The sequence below is a fragment of the Anomalospiza imberbis genome, chromosome 10, assembly GCF_031753505.1.
Source record: "Anomalospiza imberbis isolate Cuckoo-Finch-1a 21T00152 chromosome 10, ASM3175350v1, whole genome shotgun sequence".
Taxonomy (NCBI): domain Eukaryota; kingdom Metazoa; phylum Chordata; class Aves; order Passeriformes; family Viduidae; genus Anomalospiza; species Anomalospiza imberbis.
This window is the reverse complement of record NC_089690.1, coordinates 20690762-20698790: the sequence shown is the minus strand read 5'-3', so window position 1 is coordinate 20698790 and position 8029 is coordinate 20690762. Positions and strand designations below refer to the sequence as shown.

Genomic DNA, 8029 nt, shown 5'->3' with positions numbered 1-8029 from the left:
CAGGTTTTCAACAAGGAAAAGCAGAAGATATTCCAGCAGGTCAGGAGCACGAGAGGGAATGCTTTGATTGATGACAGAGTTATGTTTAATTTTTACCAGTTTATTAATACAGCTGCTATTCCAGGCATATGGACAGGCCCAGGACCATGCACACAGACCTGCTCAAATCCTGTGTGTGCAAATTTTCCACCCTGGCTTTCAGGGAGTTCCAGAGAACCTCTAAAAACCTTTCTTCCAAGCTCAAGTAAGTGTGACCAGGCTCCCAGCTGGGCCTGCTGCTGAGGTTTGTGATGCTTTTCATGCTCCATCACGCCTAAATCCCCACGGCATCTCTCGGGGCAGGTTTTCCTTGGATTCAGCCCTGTTTTTCTTTGGGAATGAGCTTTCTGGGAGGAAGCTCACCCCCGTGTGCCCAGCTATGTGACACCAGCACAGACTGCAGACAGACAGGGCAACTGGGTGGCTTGGACCCAGCTGGAGCACCCTGGGCTACCTCTGGGCTAAACTGGGCTTGTCAGCAGATTTGGGAGGCAGATTCCTCCTTCTCCCTTTCCCCCAGCTTCCTGACATGGCTAATGGGTTGCAGACCTGTTCTCCCCACGCTGCTCTTTGTATCAGGAGGAGATTTTTTAGGGAGCACAGAAAGGTGATTTCCCCCTGTACAGTGGGTTTGTGCTAAAGGAAGGGGTGAGAAGCACCAAATGCTCTCATTTTTCTTGTAAAAAGTGATGGAAATTATTCCATGGCAGCAAATCGGTCCCTGTGGGTATCCTCTTTGATGTGCAAAGGATAGGAGTGTTTTAGCTGATCTCAATATTTTTAATTCTCTTGCTGATTTCAAAGCCCTCTTTAGCCTGAGCTACCAAAGGCTCGGAGATTACCCTGCAAAAGCAGTTTTGTTATTGTCTCTCTTAACCCCAGCTCGCCTGCAATTTCCTGCCATCATTTTTATTATGTCTTCTTTCAGCTGGGAATGAACAAGCAGCTTTATTAGGAGAAAAAGGGAGAAATACAGGAGGAAAAGCCCCTCTGAATGAGGCCAGAGGCAGAGCTCGGCTGGGTACGGGATGCAGTGTGAACAAAACCCTGGGATCTGCTGGTGCTTTCCCATCTGGAAGGAGCTGCAGGGTCCCTCCACCAGCACACCTTTTATAGAATCATAGAATTGGGTTGAAAAGGACCTTAAAGATCATCCCTTTCCAGCCCCTGCCATGGGCAGGGACACCTTCCACTATACCAGGTTGCTCCAAGTCCTGTCCAGCCTGGCCTTGGACACTTCCAGGGAACCAGGGGCAGCCACAGCTGCTCTGGGTGATTTCCTAATGCATCAGATCTGATCAAAAGTGCTTTTTTGGCCCCTCCCATTCAGCTGGAATATATGTGTTCATGAGAAACAGAAGAAACTGGAAAGGGAAGGTGTCCAAGGCCAGGTTGGATGGGGCTTGGAGCAGCCTGGGATAATGGAACGTGTCCCTGCCCATGGCAGGGGAGAGAGTGGAATGAGATGAGCTTTAAGTTCCATTTCAACGCAAATCATTCCATAATCTTATCATTCTATGGAATTTCCTGTTAAATGAGCCCCCTACTCCTTTATTCCTAAATTTTCCAGAAATATAATGGAATCTCTTTCACCAAGAATAAACTCAGGCCCTTAAAGCCTCCTCTTGCTCCCCCACAGTTGTTAATCTCTGTTGTGCTGCTTCTGCATTTCCCACACAAAGCTCCAACATGACAAGAATAATTCTGACACCAGGACCGGGCAAATGCCTCTCTGCAGTTTCAGAACACTAAAGATTTGATTTTTAAAATGGAAATAGTTAGCAAGGTTTACAATTAAGCAACCAAATTTTCGCTGACATTTGCTCCTGACATTCAATGTATTGTTCACATGCCGATTTTATAGAGTAAAGTAAAGAATATTTATTCTTCTCATTGAAGGTTTCCCTGGCTTTCCTCTGCAAGGCTGAGCCTTTATTTGCACCAGGCTTGACTCTTGCTGATGCAGTCTGCTTACCCCGTGGATGGCTGTTCAGATAATTGTTCTGTTGCCATTAACACAAGTTCAAACATTGTTTAATTGTGGGAAGATGCGGAATTGTTGCCGATCAGGGTCATTCGGGAGCCGAGCTGAATGCTGATTTCAGGGGCTGTAAAGGCAGCACAGAGCCCCGCTTTTTCTCTGCACATTTGATTTTTCATATCACTTGAAGAGCTTAAAATAGTCCCTGTCTAGGTAGGCTGAGCTTTGCAGAAGAAGATCGACTGGCAGATATCACCCCATGCAAAGCCTCTGCTGTAACCTAGCAGAGGTTTGCAGGTAATAATAAAAGGGAAAACTTCTGATTCTCAAGATAAAGGATGTTCTCCGGGCTGTGGGTGTTCAAACAGAACACAACAACATTTCTATTCAGCACTCTTTAATTCTCAGTTAAAAGAGATGCCAGATAATTGTAGCTTAATCCTGCTTGAAATGACAATTTTCATTTCAACCCCGAGTTTTATCGAAGAAATGTTTTCACTTGCTGAGCTGCTCTTCTTCAACATTTGGTTTGCTAAAATCAGCCAGCAACAATAACAAAAAAAAAAAAAAAAAAAAAAAACAAAAAAAAAAAAAAAAAAAAAAAAAAACAAAACAAAAAAAACCCCAAACCTCTCAACCACTGTAAAATGCATCTGGAATCTGACAAACAGGCTGGGGGTTGAGTCAAGAAGAAATCAGCAGCTTCCACCAGGTTTTTGTTTGCTCGAGGGTTTTGGTGGGAGGTGGCAGGTTTAATACAACAACTCTGAGCTGCTGTTTGCAGGGATTGCTTTTCCAACATGTAAGTCAACACCATTCCCTGAGATCTGGAGTAAAGACAAAATAAATCTACTTTCATTTAAATTTTCATCAGGATAGCACTGCCTTTCTCTGCCTGTTTCCCCTCTGAACTCATGGGCTGGTTCCACCTGAAGGAAACCACCCCTCAATTGAGCACAGTCCCCACCATATTGGTTTCCAACACCAGGAAAGTATCCATGGCATTTTCCTGGCCTGGTTCATAATGAGGGGGCTCAGTGGAGATTATTTCCTTTCTCCTTTCATTTATCTTCTCCTGCTTTTGAGTTTCTCACCCAAACTCCTGGAGAGGCCCTTTTTGCTGTGGAGGAGTATCTCAAACAAAGCCAGGAAGGTACTGTCATCTCCTGGGTTTGTCTCAAGGGTGTGTAGAGTTACCATGAGGTGAAATTAAAACTCTTTTGGGACAGAGTCCAGAAAATCTGTATCTCATTTCCCAGGCTTGATTTGCCAACCTAAACTAGGGCTAGCATCAGACTGGAAACCTCTGATATGGAAATAAACTGGATTGGATATTAGGAAAAATTCCTTCATGGAAAGGGTGGTCAGGCACTGGGAAGGGCTGCCCAGGGCACTGGTGGAGTCCCTGTCCCTGGAGGGAGGGATTTAAAATTCGTGTGGATGTGGGGATGTGAGTTAGTGGTGGCCTTGGCCATGCTGGGGGAATGGCTGGATTTCATGGTCGTGGAGGTCTTTTCCAAGTTTAATGATTGTCTGGCTCCAGCCTGGCTCAGATGGCTTTTGTTTAGCTGATGAAGAGTTTGCTCCATGAAACTCCCAGAATTTTTTCCCTGTTGGGAAAATCCAGTTAGGGTTAGGGCCAAACCCATGTGCTTACAATTGAGTCTGGCCGTGTTGGGAAGTTTGCATCTGAGTCCGGCATCTCTTTAAAGGTTTGGAGGAAGGAAGGAAGGAGGTGCCTGTCCCTGAGCAAGCTGTATTTGTGTGGCCCAGCTGTGTCCTTGTCCCGTTGTGAGCAGCTCAGGACCACACTTCTTCCCATACTTCCATACCCTGAAGTCCTCAGGGAAAACGCTGCTTCATTCCTCCTGAAAATGCAGATTACCATCTTCAGAGCATAAAGAGCCTGCTTTGCAGGCTGCCACTTCCCTGGAATTGCCTCTCCTCCCTCCGTGCTGCACAAGGACATCAGCAGCTCTTTAATTTTTCAGCTCCCGTGCCACCACATCTCTGCAGAGATGAAGGGCTTTAGAAGGAGCTGTCCGCCCTGAATAACCCTTCCTGCAGAGGAAGCCTGGTGCAGCACAGCCCCAAATCCCTGATCCTGACTGAGCTCCCTCCTCTGCTCTTTGCCGACCTTTTGGAGTTCTGTGGCTCGCAGGGCTGTGGGAGGACCAGGAGTGCTCCACACTGTGGAGCAGCAGCAGCGAGGCCAGCACGGCCCCGGGCTCCGATCAATGCTCATTCCTGGCTCTCCCCGCAGTCACTGGCCCATGGCTGTGCAATGATTTGGAGGCAGTAATTGGCTGAATGCTTGGCTTACCCCTTCACTATCACTAAATGGCACAACAGCAGCTGCTTTCCAGAAAAACCACTGTGCACACAGAGAAAATTCTGCTGGAGTTGTCCCCGTGCTCTGCTCAAAGGGACGTTCCCCAGCTACACGGAGGCTTGGAGCTGCACCTTTGGGCATCCCATTGTCTATTCTGACTCCAGTGGGACATGGTGAAAAGGGAGAGACTGGCAAAAAGAAACTCGACCTCACTTTCCACATCCCTGAAAGGTCCTTGGGATATGTTGGTGCTTCACCAGCAGAAGCACTGGGGTGATGGGAGGCAGCTTGGCACCTTCATGCTCAGCTGGGCTATCTTCTCACATTTGTGCCCAGCAGCTGAGCTGGGAAAAGCCAAAGGACAAGAGGAAACAGACTCAAGTTGTACCTAAAGGGAAGATTTAGGCTGGATGTTGGGAAAAATTCTTCACTGTTGTTTAGCCCTGGCACAGCTGCCCAAGGCAGTGGCGGAGTCCCCATCCCCGGAGGGATTTAAAAGCTGTCTGCATGTGGCACTGGGGACATGGGTTAATGGTGGCCTTGGCAGTGCTGGGATATAAATTTGCCCTAACAACCCTAAAGGGCTTTTCCTTCCAGCCTTATGATTCTGTGGCTGCCACTGTGCCTGGGGACAGTGTCACCATGGGGCTGCCAGTCAAGTTGGAGGCTGCAGCAGCAGCTTGTGCTGGTCTTGGAATTCCACGTGCTGGTAAAAAAATGCAGGTCCTGGCTGGGGGAGGAGGGAATCTGTCAGCTCCTGCCACAGGAGAGGGTAAACAAGCCAGAACCCCAGTGGATTGGGGAGTGCTGATTGGGTTTATCTGCACGAGGAAGGCAGGAACTTATTTCACAGTGCTAAGTGATACAGGTAATATTTCCAAAACAAAATCTCCCGTTTGAAATCCAATTAGGGTTGCTAAGAAACAACATAGTTAACCAGCCAATATTTGCTAAATCCAGACTTTTGCAAGCAAGGAAACAGCTTTGCCAAATTGCACTAACAATACATAAATACATTCATATTAAACCAAACAACTGCAATCCTGTTAACACCGGCTGTGAGGATTTTCCTTGTTATCTGGGGGATTTCAGGAGCTGCTGTAGTGCTTCCCACTCCCCTGGCTGGGGGGCCTGTCCAGAAACCACAGTGTTGGTGGGATGGGGAAGGAACCTGTGTGTTTACTTTATTGATGAACATACATCTTATGTGCCTGAGTGGAGGGTCTGAAAAGTAATTTGGGTGAAAAATAGTTGCTGGAGAATGCTTTTTAATTGTCAACTGCTCCAGTATAACTGATTTCCCCCCAAAAGTTCCTGCAAGTTTTACTAAAGCAGGTTGTTTTTCACACCTGCTCTCGGCAGACAGAATCATTGATCTCCAAATTCCCTGTTTGGCTCTGCTCGGAGCAGCTCCCTGAGCCTCCTCTCCAAGGAGCTTCAAGGACTGTCCTCCCTGCCCATCCCCCTGCAGCACCAGATGTTCCAGGCTTGCCTGGGACATCTGCACATTGCAGCAGGGGGGTCCCCAGTGAGACCAGTGCTCTTGCTGCACAGCACCATGGGTGAGGCTGCAGCGTTGAACCCCAAGCCACCACCTGAGTCCCAGTGTCCCTGTGGCTGCACTGGCACAAGGCACAAGCCTGGGCTGAGCATCTGGGGTTTCCTTTGGGCTCTAATTTTACATTTTAATCTTTATGGTCTTCCCTGTTTCGCAGGACTCCAGGCTGGCCCAAAGGTTTAGGTAGAGCTCCTCAAAGGCTCTTCTCAGTTCCTGTCCTGATGAAAAGCTGGATTTCTCCAGGGCTGATCTGGAGCAGAGACCCATCTACAGTGAGGAGCCTTTCTTATCTCCTCTGGTGGGTTTAGGGCTTCAACTCTGGTCTCTTCTCAGTGTTGGGGGAAAATTCTGCACAGGGGCTGCACCACTGCTCCACATCCTTTTAGGTGACCATCCCACACCCCATTCCCATGAAAGGGAAACGTTGAGTATGATGGATAGCTCAGGTCCCCCAGCACTGCTGCAGGAAGAGCAGTGTTTTCCTTGGATAAGCTTTTCATGCAGTATTTGTGTGGATACTTCAATGCCTGTGTCATGCTTACAGCATCCTTGTCCAAGCTCTCCTTGCTCCCTGCTTGGCTCTTTCCTGGCTGCTGCTTTGCCCTGATTCCATAGACACAATCCTTGTGCCTTCCTGAGTCTCCTCTGGCTCCCCACAGGAGTGGGAATCTGAGGCAGTGGCCTTTGGCTGATGTGGAGGGCATGATAATGTGCCTGCTCCTTCAGTTCTGTGAATGTTCATCCCAGCAAATTGCTCTGTCTCTGCTCAAGGATCCTTGTAAATATATGGACTAGAAGTGGCAGGAGCTGCAGACTACCAGGGTTTTTTTTTCTCCCAAGGAAAGATTAGATTTCAAAACTTCCTCTTTTGTATTGAAGGAGAGCAGAAAATCTTTCTTACATCAACCTGTCTGGAAGTCGAGGTCCAACTCTCTTACCAGTTTCCTCCTGATTTGTGCAGTGCTGTGTGTTTGTTCTTTCCAGCAGCTTCCCAGATGGAGGCAGGGCTTCTTAATTCCATTTTGGAAAGGAATTTCCAGCTCCAGCACTAACCCACTGGAAAATGACCTCTTGGATAAGCAGAGCCCCAGACCGTGCTGCACCTGCGAGGTGAGGCTCCTGGTTTGGTTTGTCCCACTGCAGTGATTACTTTGTGGTGCTGAGCAGACCAGGGACTGCCTGCCCAAGCCTTATTCCCAGGAAAAGGGCTAGGGAAAGATGGGAGCAGGTGCTTAAATGCATGGGGAGAAACTGCTGAAAGCTACCTCCATTTCCAGCTCTCTCCCAGCATCCCTTTGACAGGGAGCATTGGGAAGAGAACCCCAACTTTATGACAGGACTTAAGCATCATAAAATCACAGAATGGTTTGGGTTGGAAGGGACAGTCTTGTTCTACCCACCTGCCACAGGCAGGGACACCTTCCAGGTTGTTCCAAGCCCTGTCCAACCTGGCCTTGGCCACTTCCAGGGAGGCAGCAGCCACAGCTTCTCTGGGTAGAAGAGAAGACATTGCTCCTGATCCAAGTAGCTCCTCTGAAGTTTTCCAGTCACTTTGGGAAGCTGTGCTGACAAGCCACTGGAATAACTCTGAGTCAGGGACTCCAGGCCATTCAGGGATACTCCAGCTTTTCTAGCTCATTCCTGTAGCCAGACGCTGCTTTCAGAATATGAAACCTCTGCCCTTGGACTACTTATACGTTCTATAAGGTTCTACTTTTAGGTACTACTGTCATGGTTCTATAAACTTCCAGAAGCTGAACTGACTCCTGGAAACTTCTCTGGTGGCAAACTCACTGTCCACATCCCACTGGCTCCATCCTTCAGTGAATTACACCATTTCCATACCAGGGGATGGGAATGGGTAGAACATCCACGAGTGTGCCCAGCCCAGCAGCACAAGTGTGGTTGGCTGTGGTGGAGGATCCGTGTCCCAGCACATCCCTGGGATTTGCACAGGCAAAAGGCAGTGCCTGGGTGTCAGTGCTGTGACACCCCTGGGATGGAGCACCAGGCTCTGGCCTGGGTCAGCAGCACTCCAGAGCTCAGAGCCAGCCACTGGAGCCTGGATGTGATGGAAGTAATGAACAGACCGGCTCCAAATTAAAATCCAGCTAATGCA

General features: G+C 48.4%; 1 long non-coding RNA gene across 2 annotated transcripts; it reads right to left on the bottom strand.

The window, feature by feature from the left end:
• Positions 1 to 1456: 1456 nt before the first annotated feature.
• LOC137480153 (uncharacterized) lies at positions 1457 to 7819 on the bottom strand. Of its 2 annotated transcripts, XR_011002727.1 has the most exons (3): positions 7311 to 7819; positions 2651 to 2847; positions 1457 to 2147 (listed from the first exon to the last, which is right to left on the bottom strand). It is a non-coding gene; the product is annotated as an uncharacterized lncRNA (long non-coding RNA). The 2 variants fall into 2 exon arrangements; XR_011002726.1 differs by lacking the exon at positions 1457 to 2147 and having other exon boundaries at positions 2401 to 2847.
• Positions 7820 to 8029: the final 210 nt, after the last annotated feature.